Source organism: Balaenoptera ricei, chromosome 6 (genome assembly GCF_028023285.1).
Source record: "Balaenoptera ricei isolate mBalRic1 chromosome 6, mBalRic1.hap2, whole genome shotgun sequence".
Classification (NCBI taxonomy): domain Eukaryota; kingdom Metazoa; phylum Chordata; class Mammalia; order Artiodactyla; family Balaenopteridae; genus Balaenoptera; species Balaenoptera ricei.
This window is the reverse complement of record NC_082644.1, coordinates 118395273-118417291: the sequence shown is the minus strand read 5'-3', so window position 1 is coordinate 118417291 and position 22019 is coordinate 118395273. Positions and strand designations below refer to the sequence as shown.

Below are 22019 nucleotides of genomic sequence, written 5' to 3'. Positions count from 1 at the left end.
CATGCTCAAAGCAGCTCAACGTGAGGACCCGGCGCCCATCTCTGAGAAGCCGTCTTACATCCTGCCTGGGCATGAGCCCCAGAAGGTCCCATGGTCCTTACGAACGAGAACAACGAACAGGGTATGGTTGTGGCTGGAGGGAATCATCGTTCTGGGTCAGGGGTCAGCAAACTTTCCGTAAAGAGCCTGATTGTAGATATTTACAACTTTGCTCATCCCTGTTGAAGTTGCCATCGTCGTGCAAAAGCAGCCATGGACAATATGTGATGTGGCCGTGTGCCAATAAAACTTTATAGACACTGAAATTATCCTTTCATTACATTGTCACATGTCCAGAAATACTATTTTTCTTTTAATTGTTTTTTTACTACTGTATTTAAAAATGTAAAGCAATTCTTAGCTCACGAGCTATACAGAAACAGGCTTTGGGCTGGATTCGGCCCACGGGCCATAGTTTGCTGACCCTGTTCTTGGTTCATAAGGACCGAGGATGCCATTCTGTTTGGTCACCAACACCTGAAATGCCTTCCTGGGTCTGCGGAGGCCTCCCCCTTCTACTGTGAAAGCTGAACACGGCGGATGTGCCCCAGACTCAGCCCATCAGCGGCACCCACCCCAACCTTGACCAGAGGGGAGCGGTGAGGACCTTGCGGAATCAGTCCTGGTGACGGGTGATGGCGCCCCGGGGGCAGCGGTAGTCAGAGCGCCCACGGCATCTTGTGCCCAGCGTCTTCACTAACCCATCCTGTTGGCTTTGGTTCTTCCCTCCTGGCTTCAGGGGCTCTGAGCTGGGTCCTCGGCCTCTTCCGGAGAGTCTGTGAGCCCTGCACCCTTCTAATGAATCCATGTTCTGCTTAAATCAGCTAGAAACTAGTTCTATTGCTTACAAATAAGAACACTGTCAGTTGTTGGAATTTCTCTTCGTGATTTTCTCTAGTGAATTCCCAGGGCAATAAAATGTGCTATAAAGTTCTTCTTTAATAAGTTTTTAAAAAGTTATTACATAAATAATACATGTTCATTATTTTTTTTAATTTTATTTATTTATTTATTTATTTATTTATTTATTTATTTATTTATTTATGGCTGTGTTGGGTCTTCATTTCTGTGCGAGGGCTTTCTGTAGTTGTGGCAAGCGGGGACCACTCTTCATCGCAGTGCGCGGGCCTCTCACTATCGCGGCCTCTCTTGTTGCGGAGCACAGGCTCCAGACGTGCAGGCTCAGTAGTTGTGGCTCACGGGCCCAGTTGCTCCGCGGCATGTGGGATCTTCCTGGACCAGGGCTCAAACCCGTGTCCCCTGCATTGGCAGGCAGATTCTCAACCACTGTGCCACCAGGGAAGCCCCGTTCATTATTTTTAAAGGCAAGAAATAGAAAATATCACAAAGAAGAAATAAAAATTCCTCATAAGCACGACACTCAGAAAGAAGCACAGTTACTATGGGGATACAAACCCTTCGAGATATAGATACAGATTTTTTTCTTAACAAATATCAGGTTATACTACTGTATGCCATAGTGTAACTACCTCTTTTACTCACGAGCATCGTGTGAGCATCTTTAAACATTAATAAGCATACGTTTCTGTCTTTTCAAATAACTACCTAGTGTTCCATCACATGCGTGCCCCCCAGTTCACTCCACCAATCCCCCATTAGTGGACACATAGGTTGTTTTCAGTTTTTCATTACTAGAGACAATGCTTGGATAAGATAATGTGGGCTGAATTATGTCCCCCCCTCCCCAAATTCATGTGTTGAAATCCTAACCCTCAATTCCTCAGCATGTGGCTATTTGGAGACAGGGCCTTTAAAGAGGTAATTAGGTAAAATGAGGTCACATGGATGGGCTCTAAGTCAATATAAGTGCTGTCCTTATAAAGAGGAGATTGGGACACAAACAACACAGACTGATGGAGGGCCATGTGAGGACACAGCAAGGAAGTGGCCGTCTGCAAGCCAAGGATAGAGGCCTCAGAAGATACCGATCCTGCCCACACCTTGATCTTGGACTTCTGGCCTCCAGAACTGTGAGAAAATGAATTTGTGTTATTAAAGCCACCCAGTCTATGGTTTTTTGTTATGGCAGTCCTAGCACAAAAATATAGTATCCTTTAAACCTTTGAGTACGTTTTAATTTTTTCTTAGGCTGGAATCACAAAAACAGGATTACTAAATCAAAGGGTGTACACTTTTTAAAGACTTTTTATTTTGAAATCATGATGACTCACAGGAAGTTGCAGAAATAGCAGAGAGAGTCCTGTGTACCCTTCCCCCGAGATTCCCACAATGGTGACATCTTACATAATTACACTACAATATCCAAACCAGGAAATGGGCATCAGTACAATGCTGTTAAATAGACTACAGGCTTGTAGTGGCAGGTCTTGTATGTCTTTCCATAGATTGATTACTCAGTATTTTATTTTTTATTTTATGGTAAATGTTATTTTCCATTTCATTTCTTTTTTGTTTGTTTCTAGAATAAGGAAAGTGAGTATTCTGACATTGTTTCCACAATCTTGCTAAATTCACTTATGAATTCTGGTAGTTTGTTGTAAATTCTGTTGGAATTTCAATGTATATGGTGGTATCATCTATAACTAATGACAAGTGTGCATTTTTTTCCTTCACTCCTTATATTTTTTTTTTCTTGTTTTACTGCATTGTTTAGAATTGCCAGTACAATGTAGAATAAAAGTGATAGTAATGGGAAACCTTGTTTCACTTCCAGTCTCAGGATTGGGGTTAGGGGAAGTGGAAGCTTCTGTAATCTACCATTAAGTATGCTGTTTGCTGTAGATTTTTAATATATATCATTTATCAAGTTAAGGACGTCCTCTTCTATTTCTAGTTTGCTAAGAGCTTTCTTTTCATGGGTGGTATCGAATTCCATCAAATAATTTTTTAGCATCAATGAAGATGATCATGTATTTTTTTCCTTTATTATATTATGATTGATTTTTGAATGTTAAGCCAACCTTGCATTCCTAAAATAAATTCCACTTGGTTTTGATATTGTTTTATTTGATATGGTAATATTTTGTTAAGCATTTTTGCCTCTATTTTCTTGAAAATAATTGATCCATAATATTCCTTCATTGTAATGTCCTTGTCAGGATTTAGTATTAAGGTTATGCTAGCCTCATAAAATGACTTGGAAGTATCCCTTCTTTCTGTACTCTCTGGGAGATTTTGTGTAAAATTGGGCTTATTTCTTCCTTAATGTTTAGTAGAATTAACCAGTGAAGCCATATGGAAATTTCTTTGTCAGATAGTTTTAATTTTGCATTTAATTTCTTTAATAGATAGGTATTTTTCTTGTGATAGTTTTGATAAGTTGTGTTTTTAAAATATTTTGTCTGTTTCGTTCACTTTTCAAATTTATCTGCATAAAGCTATTCCTGATATCTTCCCCAAATCAGTTTAAACATTAGATCTCCATATGATCACAGTAGGTTTCTGTGTGATTATCAATATTACTCCATAATACCCCTATCATAGCACTCAACAAATTATATCTGCATGTTCTGTGCATGTGTCTATCTTTGTCCCCTTCTTCCCCCCCACTGAGCCGTGAGCTGCCCCCTTCCTAGAGCAGGAACCAGATGGAACTCCCTGACTAGACAGGACACATCACGGGCACTGCTGAACTGGGGCCAAAGTGAATGATTGCACTTCAGCATTTCAGGGGCAGCCCCCCACTGCCGCTGAAGCAATTGACTGCTATTGAATGAGTCTCAGACATCTTTGAAATGAAGCTTTAAAATGTTGTTTGCATGGAAATATCTAAGGGCTCCCCAGGTCCACCGAGCCCGAGAAAGTCATTGATAGATTAGTTTGAATGAAGATTAATCAATAATTTATGCTGATGTTTTTCCTCCTGCAGCAGGGAGACCTGCTTTGATATGATTTGACAGGGTCAGGCACGCCTTGGTTTAATTAAACCTGATACAGAAAATTAAAAGGAAAGGAAAATACCCAGCAACCCACCAGCAATTGGTTACCCAAGATGGACTCAATCTACAACTGATGAAGAGGGCTGGAGGAGCAGACGGGGATGTGGACGAAAGTCCGGACTCAGCAGATGCTCCTACACGGCTGCCCTGGTGGAGCAAGGGCGAATGTAAATACGCTTATTGGCGTCTTCTCGTAATGTGGCCTTCAGGAGGCAAGCCGTTTGCACACGATGATGGATGATTTTGCTGGCAGGAGTGAACGCCACGTCTAGAAACCAATATCACTTAGTCCTCCCTTGGAGGAGCCAGAATGCTGAAACCGGCATCCTCAGAGCAGCCATCAAAAGGAACATGCAGAAATTGATGATCGTTGTCTTCCCAGCAAAAGGGAGGCAGTCCTGAAACCCGGTGGGGAAGCATCATCAGGGGGAGCTTCTTGGTGGGACTTTCCGAGTTTTCTACCCTCCAAGCTCAGCAGGATCTCCTCGCTTTTTGTCACGTTCTGTTAGAGAGATCTCAGTGGATTCTTTCAGTTTTCAACCATATCCTCCCCGTCCTCTGGACATGGGTGTGAATCTTTGAGGAGGTAGGCCTGGGGTAAACTCAAGTAACTGTCCAATTCAGGATGGTATCTCCACCAGGGGACACTGAGGTTTGTTGCTCCATCAGGCTAGTCACCCGACGCCCTCTCCCCAGAGGACAGCTTCTCACTCAGGGGTCCTCGGTCCCACCCAACATTTGCTAGACATGGCCAGACATGTCTCAGAGCCAGACGTGGATAAGCCCCAGGTGGCAAATGAGTAGCACACAGACCTGCCTCCTCACTGCCTTGTCCATGGCAGACATTACCAATCCATCACTGCATGCTCTCTCGATGGAGAGGAAGTGGGAAACCTGAAGCCCAGCCCTTCCTGCCCATGCAAACTAGAGGAAGTTCCAAGTAGACAGGGAAGGGCAGGAAGTGGAGAAATGCAGAGGAGAGGTAGGAGGGGAGCACATGTGTCCCCGTGCCCCCTCTCCAGACTTTGGCCCCAAGGGATGCTACATTGGTCCAGAGGAAAACTGGGAGCAGGGAGGTTTCTGTCCAAGTTCACATTTGAGACTCTGGGAAAAGATCACTTCCCAGGCTGCCCGCAGCCAACCTGGGAAACCTGCAGCTCCCCTATGGCCTGGATGGGTTGCAGCGACCCCACATGGCTGGAAGCAGCTGAGAGTCTGTGGGACCAGCTCGCAAAGCGGTGAGGACCCTGCAGCCGAGGCTGCGGTGGTTGATAAGAGGCCAGGGGTCACTTGGAGCACACGGGGGAGACACAGAGGGGCTGGGAAGGGGGACCGGGCCAGCGAGAGCAAGCACCCCAGGGCCCAGGCAAGAGGGACCGCCGGGACATTACCTGAAGCCTCACCAGCAGTGCTCAGTCCTGAGGGCTCCTGGGCAGCCACTGCCAGCGGAGAGGGGCGAGGATGGAGCTGCTCTGCACCCACAGGCCCCTGCGCTCAGCCGCCATCCCATTTCCTGCACCACAAGCAGCCAGGTTGGGAAGGAGTAGGGCCGTGTGGGGCTCGGAAAGTTCGTTTGCCCAAAGCGACTGGTTGATTGTTGGATGAGGTTGGGTCTATCTGATTGGAGCTCCCGATTCCCACTCACAGAGTGAGCAGAGGAGAAGTGTCTCAGTTTCCGTACAGCAGGCAGAGGCGGCCAAATAGGAGGTCCAACCAGCAGTTCACCCAGCTCCAGCTCCCAGGCAACTCGTGCAGCTGGCCTTGCACACGTCCCTGGAGCCACAGCTGGTGTCCCCGAGTTCACACTCTGCGGTGACGGTCGGCAGGCTTCCAAGTGCTGCTCGTCCTCTCCCGGCACAGCCCTGCTCGTTTCTGCTGGCCCAGCATCTGTCCCACCTTATTTGGAGGCAGCACTCCGAGGTGACCTTGGGAGCCCCCAACCCAGGCCAGACACACGTATGCTGCCTTGGAAGGGCTGTCATTGGAGGCGCCCCCTTCCCCTGAACAAGGGATGGACACAAGACTCTGACCAAGCCAGCTGACCCCCGCTCCCTGGGATGCTGACCCCTGAGCCGAGTGATCCGAGGGCTGGACCCCGGCTGGAGCCTCTTCTCCCTCAGAGCCAAGAAGAGCCTGGCCTCGCTCTTGTTCCTCTCGCCCCTGAGCTGCCTCCCACCTGCCCTTTCCACCACCGACTTCTTCACCTTTGCTTTGTATTTTTCAGTTTAATTTTTCTTATTGTAGCAAAATATACATAACATGAGATTTACCATTTTAACCATTGTTTAAATGTTTTTTTAATTATTTTATTTTATTTATTTTTTAATTTTTTTTAATTTTTTTAAAAATTATTTGTTTATTTATTTATTTTTTTTTTGGCTGTGTTGGGTCTTCGTTTCTGTGCAAGGGCTTTCTCCAGTTGCGGAGAGCGGGGGCCACTCTTCATCGCGGTGCGCGGGCCTCTCACTATCGTGGCCTCTCTTGTTGCGGAGCACAGGCTCCAGACACGCAGGCTCAGTAGTTGTGGCTCACGGGCCTAGTTGCTCCGCGGCATGTGGGATCTTCCCAGAACAGAGCTCAAACCCGTGTCCCCTGCATCAGCAGGCAGATTCTCAACCACTGCGCCACCAGGGAAGCCCCTTATTTTATTTATTTATTTTTGGCTGTGTTGGGTTTTCGTCGCTGCGTGTGGGCTTTCTCTAGTTGCGGCGAGTGGGGGCTACTCTTCGTTGCAGTGCGCGGGCTTCTCATTGCAGTGGCTTCTCCTGTTGCAGAGCACGGGCTCTAGGCACACAGGCTTCAGTAGTTGTGGCACATGGGCTTCAGCAGTTGTGGCACACGGGCTTCAGTAGTTGTGGCTCGTGGGCTCTAGAGCGTAGGCTCAGTAGTTGTGGTGCACGGGCTTAGTTGCTCTGCGGCATGTGGGATCTCTCCAGACCAGGGATCGAGCCCGTGTCCCCTGCATTGGCAGGCGGATTCTTAACCACTGCGCCACCAGGGAAGCCCAATTTTAACCATTTTTAAGTGCACAGTTCAGTGGCATTAAGTACATTCACGGTGCTGTGCAACCGTCACCACGATACATCCACAGAACTTTCCATCTTCCCAAACTGAAACTCTGCCCCCATGAAACACTAATTCCCCATCCCCCTCCCCCCAGCCCCTGCACCCACCATTCTACTTCCTGTCTCTGAGAATTGGGCCACTCTCGGTACCCCACATCAATGAAATCATACAGTATTTGTCCTTTTGTGTCTGGCTTATTTCACTTACATAATGTCTTTAAGGTTCATGCACGTTGCAGCTTGTGTTGGGATTTCCTTCCTTTTTAAGACTGAGTAACATTCCGTTGTGTGGATGGACCGCGTTTTGTTTATCTATCATCCGTCAAGGGACATTTACGTTGTGTCCGCCTCTTGGCTGTTGTGAATAATGCTGCTGTGAACACAGGTGTACAAATATCTGTTCAAGTCCCTGTTTTCGATTCTTTTGAGAATATACCCAGGATGGAATGACTGGATCAAATGGCAATTCTACGTTTAATTTTTTGAGGACCCCTCCACAGCGGCTGCACCATTTTACATTCCCACCAGCAGCGCACAAGGGTTCATGGTTGTCCACACCCTCACCACACCTGCTGTGTTCTGGCTTTTTGATCATTGCCGTCCTGGTGGGTGTGAGACGTTTACTGCTGCTTTGGATTCTGTGAGCCCCATTTCCTTCCACAAATCCTTCTTTATTCTTCCTGATATTAGCCAGAGTCACTTTCTGTTGCTTAGACCCTAGTCACCCTGACTGATCCAGGAGGGGAGACTGTCATGTGTGTCTGAACCACGGGACCACGCGGAGCTCATCGGAGCGAGCCCCGTGTCAGCTGCAGTAGGACCCCCTGTGTGCAGGGCCCTGGGGGCGCGGGGAGGGGCTACGCCCGTGCTCAGAGGACTTGCCTGCTCGCCAGGAGCACGGGGCTGTTTGGAGGGTGAACTCTGTGCCGGAAAGCACACACCCCACTCCCTTCAATCGGAATTGCCAGGGCTGGGAACCCGAATGTACGGTAGCGTTGAGAGCCGTGGACCACAAAGAGGCGGCGGTGGCTGGCCCGGAGGGTGTGGCTGAGGGAGGGCAGACGAGGCTGGGGGATGGGCACGGCTAGAAGCTGCATCACAGATGATGTCCCAGGACGATGGAGCACAGAGGTCCCGGAGCACAGCTGGGCGGCCCAGAATGGGAGAAGGTAGTCCCCAGGTCACCCAGACGCCAACCGTGACCCAGCAGCCGCTCCCTGGCCTGGGTCTCCGGGAAAGTCACTTCCTGAGTTTCACAGCCCTCGTCTGCTAAGTGGTAATAAAACATCCCGTCCCAGCCAGAGCAGCTGGAACCTGGGCGCGGCGGGCTGCCGCGGGGAGCTAGGCCAGCAGCGGCTCCCAGAGGTTTCCTTGCGGGGTCCTGGGACTCCATCCCAGGCGGGGCTTGGGGCCCAGCTGTGCCCTGAGAGGAGGAGGTCACGGCAGGCGGCTCTGGCCCTGTTGTACCTTGTGCTGCTGTGTCTCTCGCTGAAGTGGGTTGAATGGTGGCCCCCACCCCCCCTCCCCGCAAAGATGTGTCCACCCAGAACCTCAGCTCAACCTTATTTGGAATAAGAGGCTTTGCAGCTGTAATTAAGGTAAGGATCTTGAGGTCATCTTGAATTAGGGTGGGCCCTAAATCCAGTGACAGGTGTCCTTATAGAAAGGAGAGACACAGATACAGAAACACAAAGGAGAACACAGCGTGTGAAGATGGAGGCAGAGACCGCAGTGATGTGTCCACAAACCGAGGACGGCTGGGGCGTGCCGGAGCCTCCAGGCGCTAGGAGAGGGGAAGCAACAGATTCTCCCGCGGAGCCTCCGTCTGCTGACACTTTGGACGCTGGCCTCCTGAACTATGAGAAGACTGTCGTCTTGAGCCACGCGGTCTGTTGGCATCTGCTATGAATACTTCGCCCTCCCAGCTCCATCTCCAGCTTCTCCGAGGGCAGGGGTGCCCAGCGGCCGCCCACCCACCTCCGCTGCCCTGCTTTGGCTCTGCCCTGCCCTCTGCTTATCCAGCTGTTGAGGCCTGGACGGAGCAACTCAGGACCTCCTGTTCAGGAGCCAGACCACCCGCCGCTGGGACAGGGGCGTGGGCCGGGAGTGGCCCGTCTCGTCGGCTCCACAGGAAGCTTGTGATGCGGCTGAAACTATCCCCACCCAAGGTGACCGTCTCATGACAAGCCTGGCGCTGGCGTCAATTATTCACAAGGAGCATCTTGGAACGCGCTCAAAACACACGGGCCGGGGTTTTTTGCTGTTACCCCCTCCCCTGCCTTTAAAGACATTTGTCAGATCTGCGCCTGGCAGAGAAACAGAGAGACGGGGCACTGGGGAGGGGCGGGAGCAGAGCGCCCAGGGCTCCGCCGGCGCGGGCAGAGGGCTCTCACGGCGGCCCCACGGTGGGCCTCAAAAGCCACGTCGCTGCTCCTCCGCGCAGAGAGAGCTGTCGGCCCGCCGCCGGGGGCCTTTGATTCCTCTCTGACAGGGCGCTGACAGATTGATCTGGCGCCCGTACATAATTCATGAGCCCCTGAGCAGCTGTGAATTCTGAGCAGACCTCTTCCACCGCGAAGCTGGGCTGGAGCGAGGGCTTTGGGGAGTGGGTATGGGTGGGGAGACGGGACCTGCCCCTGCCTGTCCCTCTGCTGGTCCCCCCACTGCTGTCGCCCCCAGAGGTTTCTCCAGGAGGCGGGGAAGAGCTAAAGCGGGGTCCCGGGGCTGGGAGAGGGCGGTCCTCGGAAAAGCGCTCCAGGGTCTGCCGTCTCAGAGACAAGGGCCACGGGACACAGCCCGCTCCCTCCATGTCAGCCTGACCCCTCAGTCCTGCAGACCCACTAGCTGGATGACCTTGGACAGGTCACACGGGCTGCCTGAGCCCCGCCCTCTCCCTGTAGAATCCCAGTGACAATGTGGGGTGAGGCGCTTTCCCTCCACGGGCGAGCACCTTGGGCCATCGCTGTTAGAGGTGATGGATTCTTCTAGCACATCCCATCTTTCCCACTTGGCTCCCTGGGGGTGACGGCGCCACTTCCTGGGGTCTGGCCACAGACAGGCTTTAAGGACCCAGTTCACACTCGGATCAGGATCCAAACCAAACAGGAATAGAGCCACAGCAGGTGAAAGAGGCCTTTGCAAACGCAGCGTCAAGGAACCTAGAGACAGGGGTTCCCAAGCCCAGTGTACCGTCAGAACCACCTGGAATTTTTACAGTGCAGCACCCGGGCCCCTAGGGATTCCGAGTCGGAGGTCTGGGTGGCCAGGAACCCACACAATCCTCCCAATCGTGACCCCGGTGGCCACTGCCCGGCCAGAAACGGGTTCCTCAGAAGAGGCCCCGGCACGTTCCACAGAGTATTTTCCAATTGGAGTATGGCTTGAGGTGTTTTTGCGAAACAAGTAGGTTGTCCTTATTTTTCCAATATTTCTTTTTTTTTAATAAATTTATTTATTTATTTATTTTTGGCTGTTGGGTCTTCGTTGCTGCGTGCGGGCTTTCTCTAGTTGCAGTGAGCGAGGGGTTACTCTTCATTGCGGTGCACGGGCTTCTCATTGCAGTGGCTTCTCTTGTTGCGGAGCACGGGCTCTAGGCACGCGAGCTTCAGTAGTTGCGGCACGTGGGCTCAGTAGTTGTGGCTTGCAGGCTCTAGAGTGCAGGCTCCGTAGTTGTGGCACACGGGCTTAGTTGCTCCGCGGCATGTGGGATCTTCCCGGACCAGGGCTCGAACCTGCCTCCCCTGCATTGGCAGGCGGATTCTTAACCACCGCGCCACCAGGGAAGCCCCCTCCAATATTTATGTTTGGTTGAGGACATTGATTTTTTTCCCCCTTTATAGTATTTATTGTTAATAGAATTTTTTTCCATATTACAAAAGTAATATGTACATAAATGTTTGTTTTATTTTTCTCCACGCTTCTCTGTATTTGATATTTTTCACATTAAAAAAGCAATATATATCCCATGCAAAAAAAAAAAGTGGGAAATAGAAAAGCAGAAAGAGAACTATCTCCCACAATCCCTTCACCCGGAGGTGACGGCCATGAATGAGCGGGTCGGTCTGCACCTTTCTAGGACTGTGACCGTGTGAACACAGGGACATCCTATTTTATTGCATTCTTTTTTTTTTTTTTTTTTTTTTTTAACTGTGGTAAAATATACATAGCACAAAATTTACCATTCTAAGCATTTTTAAGCGTACAGTTCAGAGGCATTAAGTACATTCACATTGCTGTGCAACCATCACCCCCATCCATCTCCAGACCTTTTCATCTCCCCAAACTGAAACTCTGCCCCACTAAACACTAATTCCCCGTTTCCCCTCCCCCAGCCCCTGACAACCACCATTCTACTTCCTGTCTCTGTGGATTCGATTTCTCTAGGGACCTCATACACTTGGAATCATACAGTGTTTGTCCTTCTGTGTCTGGCTTGTTTCACGTAGCAAAATATCCTCCAGGTTCATCCAAGCTGTAGCATGAGTCAGGATTTCCTTACTTTTTAATGCTGAGACATCCTATTTATGAAATGAAATTATGTCGTGTGGTACAGACTGCTCTGTACCCACTTCTTTTTCTCACAGCGTTAGATTGCAAACATTCTCCCGTCAGAAAGTGAAATGTAACTTGCTTCCTCCTACCTCTTCTCCCACCAGTTACACCCTCCTGGAAGCAGCCCTGGCCCAGGAGCAGCAAGCTCTGATCCTCTGTGTCGGGAGTCCTCAAGGCCACCCCCAGGACAGGTGATTCACTGAAAGGCTGGCAGGACTCAGCATATAGTTGTATCACAGCTATGACTTATTACAGCAAAAGGACACAAAGCAAAATCAGCAAAGGGGAAGGCGGATGGGACAAAATCCAGAGGAAGCCAGGTGCGAGCTTCCAAGAGTCTTCTCCCAGTGGAGTCATGCAGGATGCTCTTGTAGTGTTGTCCCCCAGGGAAGCTCCTTAGAGACTCAGCACCCAGAGTTTTTCTTGGCAGCTGGTAACGTAGCCACCTTCTGCCCAGCACGTGCCAGAAATCCAGATTCCCCGGGACTTCCCTGGTGGTCCAGCAGTTAAGACTCCACGCTCCCAGTGCAGGGGGCCCGGGTTTGATCCCTAGTCAGGGAACTAGATCCCGCATGTTGGTGCAAAACACATGGTTTGCACCAACAATTTGGGCACAGTGAGCCACTCTTATACATTAGGGAGTGGTGGGCACTCTCCCAAAATCGAGGTTCCCAGATGCCAGTCCAAGGCCCACCTTGCATGCAGGCCTTTCAAAGGGTAGCTGTCCCAGGCCTGCTATGGCACAGCTACCTCTTTCCTGCACACACACCAAAGTCTAGGGTTTTTAAAGTCCAAGATTTAAAATAAAATTGAAGACCATCTGGCCATGATGGGCCCCTCTCCCACAGGCCGACTCAGCTGGGGCAGAACAGCTATATCTTTAGGGCAGGTGGGCAAGGTTTAGAATTGCCATTATTTTATTCTTGTGAATTAGCTGTAAATTTGAAAGTTGGAAGAAGTCTAATGAAGACACCCAAGACCTTTACACTGAAACATACAAAATGTTATTGAGAGAAATTAATGAGGTTATAGAGGAATATACTATGTTCATGGATTGGAAAACTACAATACTGTAAATATGCTTTCCCCCTGATTAAGACCTAAACTCAATGCAATGCCAACCAAAATCCCAGTGGGTTTCTTTTTGGTAGAAATTGACAAGCTGATGTAAAATTTTATATGGAAAAGCAAAGAGCCAAGAACAAACAAGAAGATCTTGAAAACAGAGCAAGATGGCACCTATTATGAGGCCGTGGTAATTAGGACAGCATGGGATTGGCACAAGGATAGACATTCTGACCAATGGAACACAGAGAGATTCCAAAAACAGAAACTCCCCCCGCCCCCACCCAACACAGTCAGCAGGGGCACCCCTACAGGATAATGGTGAAAGGAAGTCACCTCGAAAACATACCTCACAAATTACAAAAAACACACTCCACACGGATCACAGCTCTACATGTGAAAGGTAAAGCAATAAAGCATTTAGAGGATACATCTTTGTGACCTCAGAATAGGCAAAGATGTCTTAAACATGGCAAAAAAAAAAAAAAAGCACTAACCATAAATTTAAAAAATTAATAGATTGGACTGTTGTAAGAATATCTACTGAACAGAAGAACCTACTAAGAGAAGGAAAAGGTAATCCACAGAATAGAAGTTATTTGCAGTAAAAGGACTTGTATTTAAAACATGCCTATAAACCAGTAAGAAAAAGACAAACATACCAGGAGAAAAAAGGGCCAGAACCATGGCCCAGAAAAATGGTCAATAACCATATAACAAGGGGCTCAACCTCACTGGCCATCGGGGAAATGCAAAGAGCAGCCATGGTGTGATCCCACTACACACCCCCCGGAACAGCTAAAATGAAAAGATGGAGAATACCAAGAAGTTGGCAAGGATGTGGAACTGCTGCTGTCATGCATTGCTGGTGGAAGGTAGATTGGAACAACACTTTGGAAAACTGTGTGGCAAATCTAATAAAGCTGAACATATGCATACCCAATGACCCAGCAATTCTGCTCCAACCAGAAATGCATAAACATGTTCAGGAAAGACATGCCTCAGACCATTCATAGCATGTTTATAATTACCCAGAGGCCCAATAACAGTAGCATGGGTAAAATGTCGTATTCTCACCCAAAGAATACTATACAGCAATGAGAATGAGTCATCTACCATGACAGGCAACAACATGGGTGAATCTCCCAGGCATGATTTTGAGTGATACGGGCCAGACACAAAGAGGACATGCTGTACGATTTCACTTACAAGAAATGCACACATAGATGGGAGGGGCCTTCTGGGGTGCTGGTTACACGGGCGTCCAGTGTGTGTAAATTCATACACTCGTGGGCACTCATTCACATACTCACGTATGCTCTGGGCACTTTTCTATGTGTGTTATACTTAAAGGCAAACAAAAACTGGGGGGGAAAAAAGTGGGGCATGCTCTGGGTTACCATACCCCACCAGGAGCCTTCTTCCTTGACATTGTGACCTCTGACCTGGGTGACCTCTGAGGTGCCTTCACCTTGTCCCTGGAGGCCTCCAGTAGAATGTATTTGTTCCCAGCTGCAGTCCAGACTCATGCCAACAAGCCAGTGGATCAAAGTGTCATCATTTTTTGCTACATTCTAAAGGTTCTGGCAGTCCAGAAAGTTCTAAAACCTCCTGGGTGAGACCCAGCCCTGGCTCAGGGTCCAGTTCCAAGACTAGGAGTCCAAGAGGGACCAAGGGAAGGAATTGGGAAGACCCCACCTATACCTCCCCTGGGATAGAGGCTCCAGCTCCCTCCTGACCCGGGGCTGGCCCTATAGCCTTACACACCAAAGCCAGGGCAGCCCAATCCCACCACAGATGCATCTAGTAGCAGAAGCTTTAGAAGCCAGCAGCAATAATCCCAGCCCTGCCTCTTACTGACTGTGTGACCCCTGGCAAGTCACGTACCCTCTCTGGACTTCCATCCCCTCATCTGTGACTAGTAACACCACCCACTGATGGGGCTGTTGCTGAAATTAACCTGAATCACTTAGCACAGAGCCTGGCACGAGGTCAGCCCCCGGCACGTGGCACCTGGCACGTCACTGTGATTACCATCACCATTGCCTTTCTTACTCTCCTGTTCATTTCCACTTCCAGATTCCTCTGCTCTGGATGAGGACCGTGAGCTCCCGTTTCCTGAGCCCTGTAAGGTAGGACAAACAAAGGCGGAAAACCGATTTCCGAGACGAACTCTTTTTAGCCAATATGGTCAGCGCAGCTAAGCAGGTCCAGTGCCGTACTTGCACACTTGTTCCTTCCTTTCTCTGACACACATAATATACCCTCGATGTCGCAAGGACCTGCGCTGCCTCCCAACACCCACAGCGGGTCGGGGAAATGCACCTCTGCACGCTTCACGGAGGAAGATTTATTATTGCAGCATTGAGATGCAGAAGCAGCCCGAGGCCGTGGTTTGGGAGCCAAAGGCAGCTGGAGCTTGCATTTCATTTGGCTCTTATGAAAATGGTGCAGTAGATTCCGAATGGCCCTCCTCGTCTTCAGATCCCAGGGCAGTTCTTCTATGATAATACAGACCAGCTCCAAAAGCTGTTCTCTGGAAAGGTTTATTAAAACCCCCAGCATTCTCCCTGCTGTGGCTCAGGCTAAAACCCAAAGTGCAGAAAGCCTTGGGCACCAGGGCATCACCGCTAATGCCCGGTGGATGCGCCAGCTCAGGTTCTCAAAGGCTGTCACAGTCCCCTAAGTCCCTCCATGAAGCCCCCAGACTGTAGCTCTAGGACCGATGGGCCTGTAAGGCCCCCAGGGAAATCAAATTGACTTCTTGACTGCCAGGGTAGAAAGGCGTCCGTCAGCTCAGGGCTAGCAGGGTATAATCCAGCAGGGCAACGTGTGACAGGCAGGCCACTGCTCCCCCGCCCACACCCTTGGCAGACATTGCTAATCAACCCTAGTGCCCTTTCCCACTGGGCCCAAACATGGCTTCTGAATCCTTCTTAGCCCAGGGCTCCAGGCAGCCAGATCGACGCGTGGCAGGCAGCCAGTGAAATGTCTGCCATGCCCGGTCAGGAGGAAGAACCCCAGGCTCTTGATCTACCCGATTACCCGTGATACCTCGAGGTGGTCATTGAACTCACTGGCCTCTATTTTCTGGTCTCTAAAACGGGGATGAATTCAGGGGCGGGGCTGGTCATTCAGCTGGCTTCGAACGCTCCCCATTGGCTAAGAGCCAGTTCCTGCCATGGCTGTGAGGCCCTGGGCCACTCCCAGGCCTCTGTTTCGTAAGGTGGGGACAGTGTCAGGCCCATCTCAGAGGTGCATGCGTAGGAGGCACTTAGCCTGGTCCCTGCAAGTAAGAAGTGCTGAAAAAACGGGGGACAGCATTGCTGTTTCCTTACTCAGGTACTGAAGGGCGATCTTGCATCATTCGTGCCACTAAATCAGCCTAAGAAAAAGAGTCAAAGCCTCTTCCTCCCTTCCCCCTCCTTCCCTGCCCCCAGTGTGTCCGACACACGCAGAGGAAAGACTGGTCCATCTCAGGATGCTGACCGGGAACTTGGGAAGCTGCTTGGACCCCGTCAGGCCCTCAGAACCGGATGGTTCACTGTGAAGGGTCCACTATTCCATGGATGTGAAACGACCCGCGCCCCCTCCACCCCTCCACCCCTCCACCCCTCCATATGCCTCATGGCAACTGCTTGTAGTGTGGCAGGGCCCAGAGGGGTAAAGGTGCTCAGTGGAGCTGAGGGCAATCCAGGAAGGCTTCCTGGGGGAGGAGAGGTGGGCCCCACCTGGGACAGGGTCATAGGAGTGTGACCCTTGGAGTGGACACCATAGTGGCCACTTGGTCTCCTAATTACTTCTTCTACCAGGATGGTGTCAAACCCCAGAAGAAGATGGCATTGAGGGAGGGGAGGAAACCCTGGCCATTTCACGGGAAAAGCACTGCTCCCGGGCCGTGACAGCGTGTGATGACATCCATGGGGACACAGCCAGGCCACCTCCCTCACTCCTGCTTAATGGCCAAGGAGGCCCCCCCTACCTTGCCTCTCTTTCCCCTCCCCCTCTCCGTCTCCCTGCTTTCCCTCCTCATCTTGCCCTTCTGCTTGTCTGTAGGAAAGGGAAACAGGGGCAGAGATGCCTGTCACCCAGCTGTGCCCTCGCCATCTCCCTCTCCACGCCAGGCCCTGGTCAGCCTTCCCCCTCCGCCTTCTGGGCAGAGACAGGCGGCTCCCCTCCCGGGTATCGGGGGAGCCTGGGCCACCTCCCAGTGCCCTCCGCCTAAGAATGTTTGAAAGCTGCCTCTGGGTCGGTGCCAGGAGCTCTGCACAGACTGGCAGATTGGCCAGGGTCGCTGCTCCTGCAGGCAGGTCCTGGAAAATTCCACCCGTCCCATGGCCTCAAGATGCTGGCTGTCCAGAGCTCCCCCCTCCCCAGCGCTCTCACCGGCCAGGCCCTCCGGAACACCAGCCGCACCGGGAGAAGGCAGCTTGGCTTGTGGAGAAACATAGGTTCTGGGGCACAGTGACCTTGGCCGAGTCCCTCGGCCTCGCTGGGCCTCCACTCCCTCTAGAAGCCAGTCCAGCCGTGAGCACGGTTGGCCAGTCCAAGGGCAAAAAGTTAGGTATTTTCTCAAAGCAGCCAGGTTGGTAGGAGTCTGGAAATGTCTGCCCCTCCCCAGGCCTCGAGCTGTGTTCCCGTAGCCCTCCTGCTGCTGCTGGGGAGACGAGGTTTTGGAGCTGATGAATTTTTCGAACACTCTGCCAGCTCCTGGAATAGAAAATAAGCGCAGCAGCAGCAGCAGCAACTAGGAAGGGCAGGGCGTGCCACATGCCGGGCACCACCCTAAAGGCTTCACCTGTGGAGCCCATGTGGTCCTCAGAGCAGTCCTGGGGGATAGGAATCGGCACCAGTTACCACCCAGATTTCACAGAGGAGGAAGCTCAGAGAGGTCAAGAGGCTTATCCAAGGTCACACAGCCAGGGAGTGGAGAAGCTGGGATTTCACGCCTTATCTTGGGGGAACACCAGCCCCTCCTCACTCTCCCTCCCCCCACCCCCTCATTCGTCACATTCAGCCTGAAAATCTCTTGCCCCAAGAGCCAGTCCTGAAATGTCACCGTTACTGCCCAGTTCCCATGGCTAATGGCAAAGTCTTTCTCATCAACGCTGCCTCCTGCTGGGGAGAAGCCGTTCTGTGCCTGAAGTCTGCCGTCGGAAGGGGATTGGGATCCTCTCCTAAGACCAGAGAGAGGGACCCTGCTTCTAGGATGGAGGTGAGGGGACAGGAGCACAGTGCAGGGAAGCTGTGGGCTGAGAGTCGGGAACCGAGACTATTAAGGACCTGTTTCGTGCCAGGCAGTTTTGTGCGTGTCTTCTCATTGCGCGCGGTAGGGATTTCCACCCCCAACCCACAGATGAGGAAACTGAGCCTCCAGAGGTTAAGTGAGCCCCTCGAGATTGTGCTGCTGGCTTCCGTCCCAGCTGGGCATCTCCTGGGGTCTGAGCAGCTCTGGGGAAGCCATGGGCTCCCGGGGGCAGCGGGTCCGGGCAGGCATAGGTAGCCGGCTTCCTGCAGGGCGCCCAGCCCCCCTTGTTCTTCCCAAAGGCTCCGCTGGCCCGCCCTGGACACAGAGGGGCCGGTGGTGAGTGCCAGTAGCTCCTCTCAGAGTCATCGGGCTGGACTGGAGCCACTGCCACCGACTGTGCCTGCAGCCCGGAGCCTTCCAGGTCTCCACAGGGCCCCGCCTGCCCGGCCAGCTCAGGGCAGCTGCCGCTTGGCATGGCTCCGGGGCAGCCAGAGGAGGTCCCCTGCTCCCACCCTGGGGCAAGAGTAAACAGCATCCAGGCCTGCAGAGAGAGAGGGACTGGCAGAATCGCTGGCCCCACTGCCAGCCAAGCCCGCCCCATGCCAGGCCCTGCACCCAGGGCTCCTTGTCCTGTATATTCTCACTGACTCCTCCCACTGCCCTGTTCAGGGAACAGGTGACACCACCTCTCAGAGAGAGAGGTTACCTGACTTACCTGAAACCACCACTAAGTCAGTCAATGGCAGAATGGAAATTTGAACCCAGGGCCGGGTCTAGGAACACTCTCTAAACCACTGAACCCCCTTGTCAGGAATTCTGGCCACTCCAAGGAGCACGGGCTCCTGCTCTGGTGGCATCACTCTTTCCTTTGAGAAAGCCTGTGAGCCAAGCCTGTGCTGGCCTCTGGGGATAAAACAGTGACCAAGTAAGACAACGTCCCCTCTCCCAGGAATCCTACAGCCAGGCAGGCACATGGCACGTGATTCAGAGTGTGGCATCAACCTGGGAGTCCTGCTCTGAGGGAAAGTGGTGAGGTTTGGTGAGAACCCAGGACGAAGGGCCCTGGGCCAGCCTAGGAGTCAGGGAAGGCAGGAAAGGAAGGCTCGATTTGACATCTGATCATGTCGGCATCAAAAGACAGAGGTCGGCAGCTGGGGGAGGGGAGGAGAGAGCCCTGGAGCAGAGGGAACCGTGTGTGCAAAGGCCCTGTGGTGAGGGGTCACGGACATGGAGGATTCAGGGAACCACAGGCCAGGGCAGCTGGAGGGCAGGGCCGGGCTCTGATAGGACGTGGTGAGGGTCCTAAAAACAGCAGGGTTTGTTGGAGATTTGTTGAGCACATTAACAAGTCGACTGTCCTGCGAGGTGTCTCCCCTGCAGAAATGGCCCCCAGTGTAGTGTCCTCTGCCCGCTTCCTTTGCTGACAGATGTTGTCTCTCTGCTACTGGGGGCCGCCCACTCTCACAGGAGCCGAGGCCTTCTCTGCTCAGCTGCGGGCCGGGCACAGACCCCTTCGTGTCTGCCTGTTGCTGGAAGAGCTCTGTCTGAGCAAGACATCTGGTTTTCGCAGCCACTCTTCTGACCCCCACGAGGGATTCTGCTTACTCTTTGCTGGAGCCTGGCCTCTGGGTGGCGCCTGCCCTCGTGAGCTCCCGTCTTTAGGCACACACCCTCTCACAGAGAAGTCAGGTGACGGCCCAGCAGCAAGCATCCCCCACCCCCACCCCCTACCACCGCTCCACACACACCCCCTCCAGCAGCGTGTCCGGCCTTGGGAAATCCCAGGGCGCTGCCATCCGCCAGCTGCCGTGTGGATGTCCTCCCAGGGTCCCACCAAGAGATTGAACACCCATAGGCGACCAGTCCTGGTGACGCCCTGGCTCCCTCCCTGGGCGCTTGTTCAGCATCCCACAATTAATGACAAGTTATTAATTATTAATGACAAACGTCGAGTACTGTGCTCAAGGGGCCCATGGGCGAGACGTCCAGGTAAAGAAAAGCTCACACGACCATGGACCAAGTGCTAAACCTGAAACAGGCCCGGAGTGCTGTGGGTCCTCCGTTCCAACCTTGAGCAACGTGGTGGAAAACGCCTTCCTTGCATTTAGCTGACAGCCGTCTCCTTTTCGCTTTCCGCCTCCTGATACTAATTCAAACGCCATCCAGGCTCCTTGGCTGCAGGATCCTAGATTCATTCTGGAGGCAGGACCCAGAAGGGCAGTCAAGAGGCCTCTCTTCCACCGAGGGAAAACAGAACACTCACAAAACTAGTTGTCAAGCAGATTCATGCTAAGCTGGTTTGGTTTTTTTAATTGGCCAGGGGCCTAGAATCCGACTGGCAGCAATGGAGCGGACAGATGGGATCCTATATGAAGCTACTGACGCATTCAACTTAGAAAGAGAAGAAAACCTTATTAGTCAAGGTTTCAAAGGCTGCGACTTCACAGGAAGCCTTCTCCGGCCCAGCCAGCTGGGCCTGCATCCCTGGCTGGTACCGCCCGGCTTTGCCAGGCCCTGCTCGAGGCTCCCAGCGTCTCAGCCCGGTGCCAGCAGCCGAAAGCCGGCCCCATTCTTGTCCCCCAAGAGCTGCTGCTTCCTGAGTCCCCGGGGGCTTCTGTCTGCCCTCCCGCGGGCTGGACCAGGCAGGAAGCTCTCCACAGCCACTCTCACTGTCCCATCCTTGCTCTGAGCTCAGAGTCACCTGTTCTAGGTTGAAGTGTGTCCCCCACCCAAATTCATATTTTTTTGGAGGGGACACCGAAATCTCTTTTATTGCGGCGGGGAGTGGAGTGGCCTCTCACTGCACGGGTTGTTCATTGGCGCGGCTTCCTGAGTCCCGCGGCTGCGTCACAGCCAGAAGCTCGCGTGCGCTGGAGAAGGGCTTGATGCGCAGGGCCTCAAAGGCTTCGTGTGCCCTGAAGGCTAGCCCCGCAGCGGCCGGGGCCCGAGGCTGTGCCGTCTGGCTGGTGAAGCCACACTCGCCCGGTGTCTTGCCATCGTCCGGAAGCCGGTTGTCCTAGTACAGCCGCTGCTCGTCTGGCGGCCGCTTGAGGATGCCCTCGACGGCGCGTTTCAGCTCAGACACGGCGCTCGATTCCCTGGCGTCCGTGAAGATGGTGGTCTTGGGGCGCCGGATCATGCGGCACACGTCCATCGCGGCCGCTGCCGCTTCCCCTCGATGCGCCGGCGCGGCCGCGCTTCCGGATTCATATGTTGAAGTCCTAACCCCGAGTATCTCAGAGTGTGACCTTGTTTGGAGACAAGGTCTTTGTAGAGGTCATAGTTAAAGTGAGGTCCTTAGGGCGGGCTCTACTCCAAGATGATGTCCTTACAAAAGGGGGACACGTGGACACAGACACACGCACAGAGAGAAGAGACTCAGGTAGAAGGCGGCCGTCCACAAGCCAAGGAGAGAGGCCTGGGGCAGATCCTTTCCTCGGGGCCCTCGGGAGGAACCAGTCCTGCCGACACACTGATCTCAAGCTTCTGGCCTCCAGACAAATGTCAGTTGTTTAAGCCGCCCGGTTTCCAGTACTGTGTCAGAGCAGCCCTGGCGAAGGAATACATGACCTTACCCAAGAGGCCTCCCATCTCATGGGCTCCACCCCCCAGGATCCCAGCATGTGGCCTGGACATGGACATCTGCCCAGCCCAGGGATGCTCACCAGGCCTGCTCTCCTGTCACGCCCACCCGGCCCCCGCCACGGCCATCCACTGGTCCGTGGATCCCCTTGCTGTGGCCAGGTGGAAATCTCCCTTCCGAGGAGCTGGAGGAGTGGTCTGGGCTTGACTTCATCGTCACCTTCTGAGAGCCCTGGAGGAGGCGTCCCAACCCGCAGGGCTGAGCCAGGCACCCTGGGGCGGAGCCTGGGAGCACCCTGAGTCCCAGATGCCTCACCTCGCCCGACATCTGCACACCTGCAGTGTTCCAGGTACTGGGCAGCACTACCGATGACGTTAGGATGGATGAGACTGGACTTCCCCGTGGTTGCAGAACTCACAGTAATCCTTTACGTTTGTTTTCAAGGCACATGCTTTCAGGAGGTCAGTAAGCAAAGCGTATTATACAGCGCTGTATCCTCGCTCACCAGGGTGAAAACTACCAAGTCAGTCGTCCTTCTACGGCTCATC

General features: G+C 52.4%; 1 pseudogene; it reads right to left on the bottom strand.

Moving 5' to 3' along the window:
• Nucleotides 1-20685: 20685 nt before the first annotated feature.
• Nucleotides 20686-21081, bottom strand: LOC132368002 (elongin-B-like; annotated as a pseudogene).
• Between the last annotated feature and the right edge of the window lie 938 nt (nucleotides 21082-22019).